Below are 18,002 nucleotides of genomic sequence, written 5' to 3'. Positions count from 1 at the left end.
CTGTGACCAGTTTTGGGCATCACACTTTAAAAGATGTGAACAAATGGGAGAGAATCCAGAGGCGAGCAATTAAAAATAAGAGGTTTAGAAAACAAGACCCAGGAGCTGAAAGAATTGAGCATGTTTAGTCTAGAGAAGAGAAGGCTGAGAGGGGACATGATAACAATCTTCAAATATGTAAAAGATTGTCAGTCCTGATCAGGGCCGGCTCCAGGCACCAGCTTAACAAGCAGGTGCTTGGGGCGGCCAAGGGAGAGGGGCGGCACCTGCAGCAATTCGGGGGCGGCAGGTCCCTCACTCCCTCTAGGAGTGAGGGACCTGCCGCTGAACTGCCGCCGCCAATCACGGCTTTTTTAATTTTTTTCCAATTGCCGCCGGCGATCGCGATCGTGGCTTTTTTTTTTTTTTTGCTTGGGGCGGCAGAAATGCTGGAGCCAGACCTGGTCCTGATCAATTGTCCATTGAGGGTAGGACAAGAAGTAATTGGCTTAGTTTGCAGTGAGGGTGAATTCGGTTGGATATTAGGAAAAAATGGATCAAATGGCCAGCATCTTATCTGTCATTATCAATCCTAATAATTCATCAGTCCTGTTTTTTTCTTTTTTTAAAACTCTGTATTTCTTTCTCTTCAAAATATCTGAAACGTGTTTTTTCCTCTAGATGTGCTCTCCAGTGATTCAATATATTCAGATACCACATTTGATACATGTCACATTATCTTGAGCACATAGTAGCCTTTAGTATTTTTAAGTGAGGGAGCAATGCTTTATGTGAGAATGATTCACTATTGCTAATCAGAAGAAATGAGCTTTTGTGCTCAAGAAACTCCTCCCAGGAACCTTGTTACCTGTGAATAAGAACACAATAATCCATATCTCAGCACATAAAATAGTTCAATCCACTTAATTCCCACCAATATCATGCCTTGTACTTGGAGTTTTGTCATGACTGCCTCTTTGCTTCCCCCCCCCCCCCCAATATTCCACGACATTTCATAGGAGGTGAATGTTATAGTTAATGGGCAATTTTCTGGTTTCTGGAAAGAGGCACTTGCTCTACTCAGTATATTAACAAATGCTGCCATAAATTTCTATTTAATTTTGGTTGTACAGTTTAACTGTTCATAATTCCTTGCTAGTAAAAATCATTAGACAGCAGCTAAATTCACATAAAGTTATCTTCCACAGAAAATCGTGTTTCTGGAAATGGAAGGAATAGACAAATGCAGTCAAAAATCATATAGAACACAAGAACATTTTTTAATTAAAACTGATATTACATTTAGTGTGCTGAGGGTTATAAAGAAAATACCTGTTGCGTAGCCATAAATTTCCCCATATTTTTGCAGTGCTAAAAGGACAAAGAAAGAAATATCTTTCTGTTCTTCTCCTCTTTATGAGACTTTCTTTTTTCTTTCATACGAGTCAAAAGTCTCACTTGGATTGTTTGTCTTTTTTAGTTTGGCTGCCATAGCAAAATGGCCTTCTGTGCTCCTGATAGCCTTGTTCTCATTGCTCGGGGTTAGATAAATATTGCACTTGAACCTGTCTTGTAAAGCCACATTTCTTTTGTGTGTGTCTCCCTTTATACACCTTTTATTATCCTCTGTGCCTCTCCTACACAGGGATCCGTCCATGTGGGCTCAGATGTCAGTGCAGACCCCCACTGAAGGCAAGGTGGGGTTAAGGGTCTGTACAGGTGTGTGTGTTTCCAGGACTAAGACTCCTACTTGCACATAAAGGAGCAGTTCAGGTCATAAAAGACTTCACATGGGAGGATCTTATGAGTACGCACAGTGCTAATGATGAGTACTGAGGGATTAGAATGATTGTTCTGAGGGGCAAAGGGTGGGGAAACTCATTGACCTTCATTTCTCTCCCCGGACCCTCAGTCTACATAATACAGCAAGGAATCCATGCAGTGCCTTTCCTGCTTGAACAAACGCTAACCCAATTCTGAAAAAATTAGGTCAAATTAGATAGACACAGCTTATTGGTGAAAACAAACTGGATTCTATTCCAGTTTGTAAATCAACAGAAGGGTACAATTAGCTCAGATTGCCGAATCTTTATCGCTGACAAAGCCTGAGTCAGCAAGAATCCCTAGGACTGGCAGATTCTAGGCGGAATGAACTGATGTGAACTGGGAATTATTGAAAGACAATCAATATGGAGCTGCACAATGCCATTTTTATTCAGTCACTTTTCAGAGTAGATACACACTCTAAGCAATAGAAGAAAGTAGAAAAATGGCCTCCTGGGACATCTACTGTGTAGCTCGTTTCAATAAAGGGTCTCTCTAATATTTGACTATCAGTGCTCCAGCTATATCGTTTTACTAATTAATTACAAAAACAATTATCCTGTTAACAGGTCCCATAGTATTTTTACTATATTAGGACCAGATATTGCAAAGTAATGAGCATGCTCACATTTCCCTTGAAGTCACCCTACAGGATTTTCCCCTCTGTGAACTACAGTAAGGTACCATGGAAAATTTCCACTGTAAGAACACTTCCATGCTGTATTAATGTATCAGAGATTTCTTGCCTACTCTGGTTTATTTTAAACACTAACTCCATTCTGGAGAAGAAGGAGCCCACATACCTGAATAAAACTCTGGTTCTCTTACCATACTATCTTGATACCCAGAGGCAACTTTTTTAGGATCAGGAAAGGGTATTTCATCACACTGACATATGTTTTTCCAGTAAAAATGTTTAATTCAGCTGTAGGACAAATATGTTTTGTAAGGAAACAAGAGACACTAGCAATTTTTTTTCCCACATAAGAAAACATTTTTTTTCCCATTTGTGGCAAGTTTTACACCTCTTGAGAAGAACTGATCCCAGAGCTGCAGAATAGAAATTCAGGTTTTCCTTGAATAAGGTATCCATACCACCAAATACTGTACAATGAGACTTGCATAATTGCATGCAAAATGGCCAACGCTGCACTTTTCTCACAGCTGTGATGGAAGTCAGCGATAGGGTGACCAGATATCCTGATTTTATAAGGACAGTCCCAATAGTTAGGCCTTTTTCTTATATAGACGCCTATTATCCCCCACCCCCGTCCCGATTTTTCACACTTGCTATCTGGTCACCCTAGTCGGCGATGCCATTCTTGTTATGCTAGCATGATTTTTGTTTTTTATATATTCATGATTGTTGACAATTTGGGATTATTGCATAGGGTTGGGTGGCTGGATGTGATGTTTGACAATCAAACAAACTTTACTGAAAAGTGGTTTTAAGCCCTGGACCATAGGGAAGGCTATTGCAGATCAGAAGTGATACAAAGTTTCAGACTGTGGATTATTAAAGCCTGATCCAAAGATCACTAAAGTCTGTGGAAATCTTCCCATTGCCTTCAGTGGTCTTTGGACTAGGACCATAATGGGATCTTTGGTATTACAAAGGATAATGAGATGCTCTCCACCGGCCTGATAAAATATTTGGAGACCTTGGCTGAGTTTAGAAAGGTATGGAGTGACATAGAAAATCTTATGGGCCCAATTTTCAAAACCCCACGAGGTAAGGGCCTCGAATAAACATAGTATGCATCATGACTTGGGTTCACAACCTAGGTATTTGGGCATCCAGGTAATCTAACTGGTCATTTACCAGTTATCTATTTCGTATATACAAAAAATAGGGATGAAATCCTGGACTCATTGAAGTCAATGGGAATTTTACCTTTGATTTCAATACAGCTAGGGTGCAATTGTGTTCCCGTTTGACAGAGCTTCTTTGCCTCTCACTAGCAATGAGGGGTAAGTAAGGAGAATGAGATTTTCTCCACTAGCAACCAGAGGATTAAAGAGAGCCTACTGACCCAGATGAGACCATAATGCTACACCTGTAGCAAATGTCAGGCTGGCCAGAAAGGAGAGCAGAGCTCAACTATTTCCTTGACAAGGGAAGCCTGGTTCCAGCTGAGGGCCTAAGCTGTTTGGTGGATGGGATGACTAGGCCCAGGTGGACTGACAAAAAGGGACTGGCTGCCCAGAGACAAGTTCAAAGTAGAGGAACCTCCCAACAAACCCACGGATGACCCTGATTTTGAAATTTGCTATCCCTTTTTGTTTTAGACTCTAACACCCCAAAAGGGTAAGACTTGAGTGGAAGGGTAAGGCACCATGACCCCCTAATATGGTTACAGACACTTTTTGTGCATAGTCATGGACTCCTTTGACTTTAAAAATTAGGACCTGTGTGACAGAATGCCAGCTGGAATAAATTGGGATGGCTCTACTAGTTCCAACGGAGCTACCCTGATTTACAGGAGCTGATGACCTGGCCCTGCATGATCAAAACAGTTAGGATATGCCCAGTTGGATTAGGTTATTCCCTTGCTCTATCCAGATTTCCTCTGTGTTTTCTTTCTGAAATAATTTCAGTTCAGAACAAAAAGGTTCACTAACGTTTTTTATGAGTTTGTCACCAGTTCCCCAGGCTCATCCTTTCCACAGGATAGCATCTTGTATTCAATTTGTTCGCTGCCACAGGACACATCAGGTGGAACGTATTTATCTTAATGAGCCCTGAAGCTCTGAAACAGCTAACACAAAACAAAATATGATAATAAAAGAAATGGCAATATATAATTTACAAAGAAAAGCTAGTGCCTGATCCAAACCTCTATGAATTGCAGGGCTTGCCTATACAGTAAGTTAATATGCAGCAAGCTGGGGCGTAAATGTACTGTGTGTCAGCATGCCACACACTACGTGCCCATGTATACACTGTTGCTGTGCACTAAAATTTCCCTAATGGACTTTGCATAGTGCTAGGTTAAAGCATGCTGGCATGGTGTAGATTTACACCCTAGCTTGCTGTGCACTAACTTACCATATAGACATGCCACAAGAGAGTCTTTCCATTACCTTCAATGGACTTTAGAACTGACCTCAAAAGAAAGTGAAGTCCAGAGTCCAATTTATTTATTTATTTTTAGTTTCATTATTTTAAAATATTATTTTATATAGAAATGGCCCAACCCAAACTCCAGATTCAACCTCTCTGAATGTTAGGGCTGTTTAAAATCTAAACATGGATCGGTAACCACATTTTGCAAACAATTCTTTTTAATGGGCCAAACCAGAATTTTGGCACAAAACATGCCTGAACTTTGGGATAGTGGAAATTCAGATCTACATTTTGCAGCTTGAGCAGTCTCCAATTTTCTGCTGAACTGCAGATCCGTGTTTTGTCGTTGTATCCGGTATTCTGAACACCTGCAAACCTTTAATGCCATATTTTATTCTGCATGTGCATGAAACTGTAGACTGGCCTGAAGGCAGTCCTCAGACCTTGGCAGTCCATTCTATTGTATTTTAGTGAAGGGAAGCTCTTAAGTACAGAAAATAATGGAGGAGGAGGTTTCTCATCAGAGAGAAACATGAGCTGGCTGCCAATATAAAATTTTTTGTTATCGTTTATATGACTTAGGGGTTATGAAATAATTCATGAATTCATGAGTCAACAGTTATTTGTAGAAGAATGAGCAGGGCAGGGTAGAAATCCATTTCTAAATTTAAATGAAGTTTTATACAAAAAGTCTAATTGGAATAAAACTGCACCAGTAAAGTGCTTAAACTGCACAGCTGCCAAAGATTAATTCTCACTATTTTTCCATGTTAAATACAATTCTGAGGAATAAGTCATGCATTCTGCATGCATAAAATGTAAAGCATGGGAGCATGTTGATGGGCTGCCATTTAACACAACATACCTGAAACAAAGGAAATCTATTATGCAAAACATACAGCTATCACACCAAGAATTTCCTTCTAGACTGTGATTTTAGTAGGGGTCATTATTTACATTGTGACACTGACATTGTTCAAAGCATGGAATCAACTATCAGAAAGGAAATAAAGTCCATTGGAAATCATGCTGCCAAAAGCTAGAAATGAAAACACAGGGCTGTCTCTCATCTGAAACCTCCCCTGTTCAAGGGACAAAGGACCCACATTGTCACCATGTTAGTAACTGCCTCAGCTCTCATCACTTCTGAACATCTCTGAGTCCCATAAAATAGGTTTCAACTACATACAATATAGGCCATAGGCCAGGTGACAGTATCTTAGAACAAGCACAGACACATTCCAATCTCATTTTAAGTATGAGGAGCAATTTCTCCTCAGATGAATAAAGTGGCTGTTTTATGTATAGTACATTTACCAGCCTGCAGGAAAGGGGATGAGGGAAGCAATCCACATCATTGTTTGGATGAGTTACAAAATGAAATGAACTTAGAGATTTTAATACTAATAAAGCATGCTGGCCAGTCTCTCTGCGGCAGAAGTAAATCAGCATAGCTGCATTGAAGTCAGTGGGGCTACTCCAATTAACACTAGTTGAAGGTCTGGCTCATTTATAATAATAGTATATAATAACTTTAAACCCAATCACATTTTGGAGCTAGATTGTCCCTATTTCCTCCCAGATGTGTGGGTTGGGGGGAGACAGCTGAAGGAACATTTCATCCCTTCCTACCTTCAAACCCTTGAGCAGAGGCTAGCCACAATCTGGGTCCCAGTGCATCCAGCATGCCAGGATCTGAGGGTCTAGTACTAGCAGCAGTGCTAGAAAGACCCTGTGGGAATGAATGTGGGTGGGGATGTAAAGAAAGAAAAGGGTGGATATTTGGAAGTACTATTACTCCTTCCTGTATTCCACACATTGCCTGTCTAGTTTCACTCCACACTATTCTCCTATATCTCACTCCTGTCGTATATTTTGCTCTTTTTTCTTTCAATCTTTTATTTTAGCCCCTTTTTGATTTTCAAGTTGTTAAAAAGCACCTGGAGCAACCACATTGGCTCTTTATTTCTGATTAAATATTTTACTATGGACTGTTGGTGACTTGAATGCTATTGGCTAGATCCTTAGCTTGGTTTCAGTCTAGCCCTATATACTTTATTATTCCCTTTTCTTCTTAATTCATCTGTCCACATGACCTAATCTGCCAAGAAAACTAGAAGTAGATAAAGTGGAAATTTATTGCAGTTTTAAAGACAGCTGCCAGTAGTAAAAGTTTTAATAATATGAAAAATAAAAGCCATTCTCAGACTAAGGCCTGATCTACACTACATAGTTGGTTGACATAAGCTGCCTTACGTTGACTTAATGTCTGTGTCTATGCTACCAGGTCCTTTCCACCGATGTAATTCACCTGCTATGTTGACTTAATTACTCCACCTCTGCGAGAGGCATAGCACTTAATTTGATGTAGATATGTCAAAGTAGTGGCAGTGTAGACACTATGCTGCTTACATCAACTTAACTGGCTTCCAGGAGGTGTCCCACAATGCTCTGCTGTGACTGCTCTGGTCACTGTTCTCAACTCTGCTGCCCAGGAGCCAAGTACATAGGAAACAGCCCCTCCCCTGTTAAAGGACAGGGAACTTTTGAATTGCCACTTCCTGTTTGTTCAGCATGGAGAGCTCACCTGCCCAACTGATCATGCCTGCTCCACATTCCTGTCTGGAGTACACAGGAGGTGGTGGATCTGCTGGGTCTGTGGGGAGAAGACGCTGGGCAGGCACAGCTCCGAGCCAGCCATAGAAACATAGATATATACAAGCAGATCATGCAGGGCATGGGGGAGAACGGCTACACTAGGGACACACAGCAGTGCTGTGTGAAAATCAAGGAACTGCGATACCAGAAGGCAAGGGAGGCAGACTGTCGCTCTGGATCAGTACCGCAGATATGCTGCTTTTACAAGGAGCTGCATGTTATTCTCAGTGGCAACCCCACCATGACCCCCAAGAGCAGCATGGATACCTCTGAGGAGTCGGAGCCCTGGGCCACTGCAGGCAACACAGAGTATGAGACTCCTCAACATTTTAAGCAGGATCAACTCCCTCTGCAGCCCCTGCTGAACAGCATTCCAACATCGCCATCCTACCCTTCCCCCTCACACACGTTCCAGTAGGCGAGGGGGTCTTGAAAATGAAATCATCTTTATTAATTCAAAGTGTGGGGAGGGGAGGGACAGGGAAACTGAGGGTACGTGTACACTACCCACTGAATCAGTGGGTAGTGATCGATCTATCAGGGATTGATTTATCGCGTCTAGTGTAGAGGCAATAAATCGATCCCCAATCACTCTGCCATCAACTCCTGTACTCCACTGCAGCGAGAGGCGGAAGCGGAGTCAATGGGGGAGTGGCAGCAGTCGACCCTGTGCCGTGAGGATGCGAGGTAAATCGACCTAAGATATGTCGACTTCAGCTACACTATTCTCATAGCTGAAGTTGCATATCTTAGGTCGATCCCCCACAGTGTAGACCAGGCCTGAGGTACTGCGGGGAGGTGCATGAGAAACACACAGCAGTCACAGCAATGTTCAGACTATGGGTAGGCACAATACAGGAAAGAAGTGCACATTACTGTGGGTCATTATCAAAATGGGTTTTCAAAGCCTCCCTGAGATGCATTGCTCCGTGCTCAGCTCTTCTTGTAGCCCTGGTAATCTGGTTAATCAAAATTAGCAGACAGTCTATCCACCTCCATTCCCCACCCGTATGGAAACTTCTCTCCCTTTGCTTCACAGATATTATGAAGCACACAGCAGGCAGCTACAACCATGGGAATATTTTTTTCACCGAGGTCTAACCTAGTGAGCAAACTGCGCCAGCGACCCTTCAAATGGCCAAAGGCACATTTAACCACCATTCTGAACTTACTGAGCCTATTGTTGAACCACTCCTTGCTGCTATCCAGGTGCCCAGTGTACAGCTTCATGAATAGGGCCCTATCAAATTCACGGTCCATTTTGGTCAGTTTCATGGTCATAGATTTTAAAAATAATAAATTTCATGGTTTCAGATATTTAAATCTGAAATTTCATGGGGTTGTAACTGTAAGGGTCCTGGACAAAAGGAGGTAATGGGAGGCTTGCAAGATTATTGTAGGGGGCTTGTGGTATTGCCACCCTTACTTCTGCTCTGCTTCTGGTGGCAGCGCAGCCCTCCAAACTGGGCAACCAAAGAACAGTGGCTGCTGGCCAGGAGCCCAGTTCAGAAGGCAGCGCCATCATGAGCAGCAGCACAGAAGTAAGGATGGCATGGTATGGTATTGATACCCTTACTTCTGCGCTGCTGCTTGAAGAACTGGGCCCTCACTCAGCAGCTGCCTCTCTCCATCCACCCAGCTCTGAAGGCAGCTGTGCAGAAGTAAGGGTGGCATAGTATGGTATTGCCACCCTTATTTCTGGACTGCTGCTGGTGGGGCACTGCCTTCAGAGCTGGGCACCCAGCCAACATCGCCGCTCTTCAGCCGCCCAGTTCTGAAGGTAGCACAGAAGTAAGGGTGGCAATACCATGACCCCCCTACAATAACCTGGCAACTCCCCTGTGACTAAGAACCTAGTTTGAGCAATGCTGGCCTCCACCAGGAAATTTGTACAGTATAGGGTAAAAGCATACAAAAGAACAGATTTCATGGTCCATGATGCATTTTTTTATGGCTGTGAATTAGGTAGGGCCCTATTCATGAACCATGGGACTCAGGGGTAGGCTGGGTCTCCCAGGATTACTATTGGCATTTCAGCATCACCAAAAGTGATTTTGCAGTCTGGAAGGAAAATCCATGCATGCAACTTTCTGAACAGACCTGTGTTCTTAAAGATGTGAATGTCATGCACCTTCCCGGAGCATCCCATGTTGATGTTGGTAAAACGCCCCCAGTGATCCACCAGCACTTGCAACATCATAGGAAAGTATCCCTTTCTGTTTATGTACTCTTTGGCAAGGTGGTCTGGTGCCAAGTTAAGGATATGCATGCCATCTATCACTCCACCACAATTAAGGAACCCCATTGCAGCAAAACCATCCAGTATGTCCTGCACATTACCCAGAGTCACTACCCTTCTTAGCAGAAGGTGATTAGCAGAAGACCCTGAATACTTTTAATCATAGCAACTCCCCAGAGTGGATTTACAAACTCCAAATTTATTCCCCACTGACCAGTAGCAGTCTGGCATTGCAAGCTGCCACGGAGCGATGGCCACTCACTTCTCCACTGTAAGAGCAGGTCTCATTTTAGCGTCACTGCACTGCAGTGTGAGGGAGAGCTCCTCACACAGTTCCTGGAAAATGGCCTTGTGCATTGAAAGTTCTGCAGCCACTGCTTGTTGTCCCATAGCTGCATAACGATGCGATCCCACCTGTCAGTGTTTTTCTCAGGCCCAGAACTGGCGCTCCACTGTGTTCAGCTGCTGCATGATTGCCAACAGCAACTGGGAATTGTTCTGTTCCATGGCTTCCAGGAGGGCTACTTGAAGGACATAGCCATGTTCCATGCGGCAGTTCCTCTTGCGACTCTGGAAATACTGCAGGATAAAGGCATGGTGTTTGCAATGCTCACCACAATAGCGCACAGCTGAGCAGTGTCCATGCTTCTCAGCGAATGGCATATGTATAGCCACGCCAACCTTTTGAAAATAAAAGGCAAGAAATATTATGGGTTGCAGATGAAATTAGGGGAGGAAGAAAACTGCATCATGGGACGTTGAAGCCATGTTCCCAGTCACCGCTGCAAGAATGTTTTGGTTCCATGAGGCATTGCAAGATCTTCCCAAAACACCCTGTGGCAAGTTGCTCTGTGGGATAGCTATCCATAGTGTTCTGCTCTCTGCATCAATGCAAGCGCTGCTAGTGAGGACACATTCCACCAACACCAGGAGTGTGTGTGGACATGCACAACCAACTTAATCACTGCAGCGACTGGATGTCAACTTAAGTTTGTAGTGTAGACATGCCGAAAGCTAAGAGCCACAGAAGCACTGGCAACAGCCATCTTAGTGGAATTTATATTCCTGCTGCTGTAGAAATTAGCATTTGGTTTGCCTCCTTCACCCACAGAAACCACGAATTAGAGCGTAAACACACAGGAGGGGGGACAAATGCTAAAGATCCAGAAGGTCGTCAGATAACACCTCCAGAAGGTGTTGGGAAGAGACTTATAGTGTACTTGGCCTCTTTTTCAGAAGATTACACTAAATAAGAGAGAGGGGAATCTTAAGCTTTTACAAAGGATCCCAGCCTTTCCTGTGTATAACCTGAAATCAAGTGAGTTTTGCCTACTTTCACATTCCACTACACAAAAGGTCCACACAAATCTAACCTTCAAAATAGAATCTCCAGCAATGCGCACGTTATTGATGTTCTTTGTGAATGATGTACCATCATCTCACATTCAAGTGGTCCTCATGGTTTGCAGTGAAGGGCTCAGAATTAATAGATGATTACAAATGAATTACCCTTTCAAACTGAGTTTGATGCCTCCAGATTAGATTGCGGATAGGTCTGAAGAACACCATGCATACTGTAGTTTGCCTGAGGATATAAATCATATTGCCAAAATCCTTACCCTCTTCATACCCCTTAATTCAATGTGACAAAAGCCTCTTTGCTTTCTCAAATTTGACATTTGGCTTGTGGTGTTAACCCCATTTTATAACAAAAATGTGCTTCCTGCTGTAGTGAATATTAAAAACTAATTCTGCAGCTATATGTGTGGCCGTGGCTGTTTGAATGTATTAAAGCTGTGGGAGAGGCTTATCCTAGGGCTATTCTTGAAATTTGACTTTTGGCTCATACACGGCTTCTATACTGCAGTCAATGAAGATCCTGGGTTAATTAAAGAGATGTAAGTATTTAAACACTCTGGATCTGCATCTACCCATAAAGCATATGAATACTTGCTTCCCTGTAAATGTCATTCCACGACCAGTCAATCCAGAAAGAGCAACAAGGAACATCTCTCTCTTGGAGGGTAGGAAGTAGGAAAATAACCACCCTAGGTTGTTGCAGGTGGCTAGATAAACCTCAAATTTGGCGATACATGAATCATTATGGAGACACAAGGTAGATCTTTTTAAAACACTTCCTGGGAACCTTGGGAACTAGGGTACAACTACTGAGTGCTTACCGAAGACAGTCAGAGAACAGTATGTTTGATAGGAAGTAGCAAATGGTTGGGCAGCAGGAAGGTCTGACTTCTAATTCCTGCTCTGCCATTTACCTGGTATGTAGTTTGGACTGGCTATTTTATCTACTTATCTCAGTTTCTCCATGTATATAAACACCAACTGACCTCACAGCGGTGTTGTGATGTTTATTTAGTTTTAGTTTTGAAAACATGACACACCATGTAAGTGCTCATAATTATTACTAGTATGATCAGACTAGCTATACACACACCTTGCACTCTTTGCGAACCTTTAGAGTCCCTTCCTTGGTTGTTTGAACCCCCAGTGCCCTCCTACCCCACAAAACAAAACAAACTATATAAACTAAACCACTTAGGATCACTGGCTCAAGTACAAAGGTTTCACTCACTGGATTGTAATGTCATGTACATCCCACGACAATAAACAAAAACACATTTTTGTCTGCTTCCTGTGTCTAATGGTATCCTCCTGACATCAGGCTTGTCAGAAAAGCCTATTAGGATAAGGGGCTATAAATCATGACTAGCCTGGTTGAATTAGGTCTTCCCTGAAGGCTTGTAAAAGACAGAATTGTATCCACTTCTCAGAGATGCAACCTAGGAAGCATATCACAGCAGCATTATAAATCAGTGCTGAAGCATAAGGCAACATAATGACATCAGGGCAATTATCACCAGTAAAATAAGAAAGGCAGCCCTCCCCACTAGAATGGATTCAGTTGACTTGTTCTATGATGTTGATCAATGATTTTAACTAGACACCCAACAGTTAATAATATGCACCTGGCAGGAACGCATGGCCGAGTGGTCAAGATAATAGTATTTTATGTGGGAAGAGACAGCAGTTGGTAGACATTTTGCAATGGATCTTAATTGAATTAATGTTTCTAGTTACATCCTGTGGGGAAGAATGAGGAAAAAATCTGGGAGGTACTTAACAGACAGCAGAGGAATGTAAAAGAAAGAGAATATACCATGAACTAGATTCCGGGGCCCATACTTACATTGAAATCAACAGGGTTACTTGAAATCAATGAAGCTAATCACAGATTATTACTCAGGATGGGTAAGTATGGTAAACAATTGCTCTTTGTGGTTTCAAGGATTGTACTCAGCCATATTAGGGCTTTACAAAGTCACCAGAAACAGAAGCTATCTACAGGCAGGGAGTTTCATTTTCCCCAGAACTCAGTGTTATTCAGTGGAATTCACTCTTCCAGTCAGGATATCTCTTGCAAGATAGGAGGCTCTGGAAGTCTCCAGGAATTGTAAACTGGACCCATAGTTTGATCTTGATTATCCAGTGAGTAATGTCCTCCTGATTCTAATGATCTTTCTTTCCCTCCAGCAGTCCTTAACCAAGCACATAGAACAAAAGCAACAGATAACCACTGTTTTGTTGTACTCACCAGAATATGCTTTATTCCCGGTTAATCCACTGTAAGAAAAACCTAAACTGGACAGATTATGTAGACAGCCACCCCTGTGCCCACACTGCACTGTCATTACCAAGGCGCACAAACAAGCAGTAAACTAAAACATTGTTTATTCAAGCTCTATTCGGAATACGGGGCGAAATACTATTTGTCACATGCAAAAGGGAAGAGGTTTTCAATGGATATTAGAAACAAAAGGAAAAAAAACCTCAAAAACCCCAACCTCCCCAAAAAAACAAACAACCCACAATACATATAAACTAAACCACTTCGGACCATTTTTACTCCTGTTCAGTAGACATTGTATTCTCCCCTGAAATCAGCAGGACTATTTGCACATTTACTCAATGTAAGGATGGCAAAATCTGGCCCTTTATAGGCAGTGCCTCTAAAACTAGCAGTTTAAAATGAAAATCCAATCTATGTATTGTTAAAATAATTTAAATGTTCTGTCAAATACATCAAATGCTGATTGCAGTATTATACTATCAATAATGATGATGATGGTGCACATGGACATGTGCATTAACATAGAGGGAATATGTGCTTTTATCATTTACTATCCATTGTGAGACACTGAAATTGCTCTCTGGTTTATAATATCATTATGCACATGGCTTCAACGAACCCTTGAAATTAAGCAAAAAGCTGGTCTGTCAGTAAGCCGTCATCTTAAAAAATGATGTCACCCTTAGTAGCCAGCTCCTCCCCAATCCAATTATTTACCTGGTAGGGTGGACAGAAGGAAATAGCACAAGAATCTGCTTTCTTTTAAAATAGCAGAGTGATTTTGACCTTCTGACATGCAAAGAAACATGGCTTGTATGGGGATTTATTTTGGGAGGAGACCTCATATGGATGGCACTACCACTATGAAATGCTCTAATAAATAATTATTGTTATCAATGCAGGAATAATTACAGTAGAGCCGTAAATGCTGATTTTCACAATTTAATACCTTTGCAATTTTCAGTGGCATTGGGCTGAAACCTGTCAGTCTGCCTCGTAGCATATGGCTTTAGAAGTCAAACGTATCTTTTACCTATAGACCATCACAAAATTATTTGCAGCAGAGCCAGATTCTGCATGGAGCTGACAGCCTCCTGTGAGGAGCTGAGCATTCTTAACTCCCATTGAAGTCAATTAGATCTGAAGGTGCTCACGTTTTTGCAAGTCCTTGGGGACTCAACCTACTCCCTTTTAAATGAGTAGCAAAACTCCCACTGATTTCAGTGGGAACAGGCTCAGGTCTATAATTTATAAAAAGACAGCAAAGTGTCTACCAAAAATGGACTCTTAAATGACCATGTCTTTCTGCTATTTGTCTTCTCAGAAAGCCTGAGAGCAACCCTGTTAAAACTGCTGCCCACAAGATGGTGGAACAATATGAAGCTCTGAATCCAGATTCTGACTCCACACCTGAAATGAAACATGTGATTCCAAATAAATACGTATGTGTATGTGTACTATTTGTAGTACTGGTCCAGGCGGGTCTAGGCCCACCCAATAACTAATGTCTCAAACCCTCAATTAAGGGGGAGGAACCACTAAGTCCAGGCTACAATTGATTGCTGAGGACATCACAGGAGAAAACAGGAACGGGAGTGAGATTAAAGGTTGAAAAATCAGGGAACCAGAAGGGGACACTGAGCAGAGACCCTCGGACAGTGCCCACCGCTCTTCAAAGGCATCCAAGGAGTCAAAGGACACTACCCAGTGGAACTCGACCTGGAGACACGAGTGAACAAGGGAACAGAAATAGGCCCCACAGTCACAGAGTACCCCCAGCCTTTCAGCTTTCCTCCTCCTGGAGTGATGGATGGCCACCTTGGCCAGTGCCAGGATTAGGTTGACAATGAGGTCCAGAGACTTTTGGGGGCCACGGACGGAGTGCATCAGTGCACAGAGGTGTGGGGAAAAGTGCAGCCTCCAGTAAGAGGTTCTGGAATAGCCGGAAGAGGGGCACAACCTGATGCACCCTATGTTAATGTGCATCAGGATTCCCCTCTCACTGCAACAGGGACAGGTGTCAGGGGAGTTACTGAACTGTGCCAGGTACATGCCAATGCTCACAGCTCCATGGAGCAGCCACCAATATACTACATGGACCATGGGACCAGAATGAAGTACAGACTGGCCCACCAATGTTCCTTGCCCTTCACTTGTGGCAATGGGGCCCTCCACTTGGTGTTGGGTTGGGATATGAGGGTGAGGAAGTGAATGGGATGAAGCATGAGAATGTACAGATGTTTTCCTGACATGGCTTGGAGGCGGACCAGCTGGATGTCATTCAGCTGACTCAGGGGGCATGTCAGGGAGGCTCATGGGGTAGGACCCTGATCACTAGTTCCAGAGGGCCAGGGGTGGGTGAGGAGCACCTTCCTGGAGGACCTGGTTGAGGAAAGCAAGAGAAGTAGAAGGCAAGGCTGCCCTCATCTCCTGGACCACATAGCAGGGCATATACAGGGTGGGCAGTCCCATGCGCTGGTGTGCGCATGTGTGTAGTGCAGGATGAGTTGGACAAGGAAGACAACAGGGGATTCTCAAGAGAGACTAATGTATTAGAGGCTGAGGGACACAAATAGCAGGTTGGAGTTTAATCATAACACACTAAAGTAGATGTGTGTTCTCTTTGCTTTTGATCAAAAGCTTCTCAGAGAAGAAAAAGGAGAGTTACAGTGCTGCCCAAAATAGCCAGTTATAGGCTAAACTGCAGCTTTTGAAAAGTGTAGCTGCAGAGAAAATTCCCTTCACATAATTCTAGATTGCATTTGAAATGTAAAATTTTTTGATTAAAGTGAGCAATTACTAATCTCCCACTGATATCACTGAACTTGCACCTCATTTAGGAAACCAAGGAAAGGGAGCTGGAGCTGCCTCTGATGAGATCTGGGGGGAAAATTCTGCCTTCACACATTCATAGAAAATTTGCCTAAGTGGCACAAGGTGTTTATGGTTTTCTGTGAAACTCAGGAGTTCTTGTTTTGTTGTTTATTTTTAGGATCATTATTTGTGTTAGGCGAGTGCCTAGAATTCCCAGTGAAGAATGGGACCCCATTATGTAAAGCACTACACCCCCCACCCAAATAACAGACAGTCCCTTCCCTGAAGAACATACATTCTAAATAGACAAGACTGATAACACATAGAAGAAAGAAAATATTTTTACAGATGGGAACTGACACACAGACAGAATAAGACTAGAATTTTCTCAGGAGCTTAGTTAGACATCTAAATACCTTTCTTTACACTGGGTCTCATAAGATCTGAGCTCAATTTCCAGATTTGCCACAAACTTCTCATGTGCTCTTGAGCAAGTCACTTGCTATGTCTCTGTTTCCCCATCTGTTAAATGGGGATAATAATGTTTCCCTTTTCCCACTATTTGTTTGTCTGGTTTACTCTCTTTTACTAGGTACATGTATAGTAATAAAAATAAATTATAATGGCAGTATGTATATTTTTTGAAAATCCACCTAGTTTTGGAAGCTCTCCTGAACATTAACTCTTCACTGGACAAAACACTTTTTACCTCTCCTCTTTTTTAATGAATGTGCCAGTTTTGTTGGTTATGCAAAACTTTTGCACAGCTGTACAATTGAGGAACAGGGCACATAAAATTCCATGGTGTAGGTAGAAGGGGGATCCCACAAGACCATTAAAGATGCTACAAGAGATACTGACTAACCTAACTACTCAACATTAAGAGAACTCAGAGAAATTTCTTTATATGAAGGGTAATTAACGTATGAAAAGGGCAACCACAGGCAGCAATAAAGGTGCAGCTGTGAATATATTCAAACAGGAGTTAGACACTTAGTAGAAAGAAACATTTAAAGTTGCAACAGTTGGCTAGGCTGGTGAGGCTGAACCAGGATAGATCACAGCTTGAACATGGAGCAACTGCATCATGACCACCTTCCATCTAAAACTGGTACTTGACTACTTATTGTTTCAGAGCAGCATAAAGCTGGAGATGAAACAGCCCTCCATCTACAAGAAGGAAGAAAAAAGAAAGCAGCATCAGGTGCAGTTAAAGACTTCAGTCTGATCTCTACATTGCTTTTACACAGCTGTAATTCCATGGATGTCTTTGGAGTTACTAGCTCCCTAGACCCGGAATTGTTTTTATAAGCTACCATTTTTAGGAAGAAAAACTCTAGTTGTGAGTTACAGCAGTTGCCAGGAGACAGTGGTTTGTACTTAAGGAAAGAAGAGTGTACTATTTAATACCTTTGTACTCAGAGACAATGCTATTCAGCTGTACATCGGGAACACAGGTGTAATGTTGATTATTTACACTGCAAAGTACAAGTGCAGAGAACAAATGCTAATTTGTTCCTCCTGACACATGTTTAGTCCAAAACAGCTGAGATTTGCTGACCTTTAGTATTTCATGCCAAAAACCACCTATTTGTTTGAGCTTCAGGGACGTGTGTGGGATTTTGAGTGAGTGGCATGTGGAATATTGCTGGTTAAGTTAATTTACTTTATTTTGATGAATGAAGGTTGTTCCTATTAGACTGTGGGTTTAACTCACTGATGTATGCATAGACTTAAAAAAATATATAACAAAATATATCAGGCTACCCACTATC

This window comes from Chrysemys picta, chromosome 7, assembly GCF_011386835.1.
Source record: "Chrysemys picta bellii isolate R12L10 chromosome 7, ASM1138683v2, whole genome shotgun sequence".
Lineage (NCBI taxonomy): Eukaryota > Metazoa > Chordata > Testudines > Emydidae > Chrysemys > Chrysemys picta.
This window is presented reverse-complemented; position numbering follows the sequence as displayed.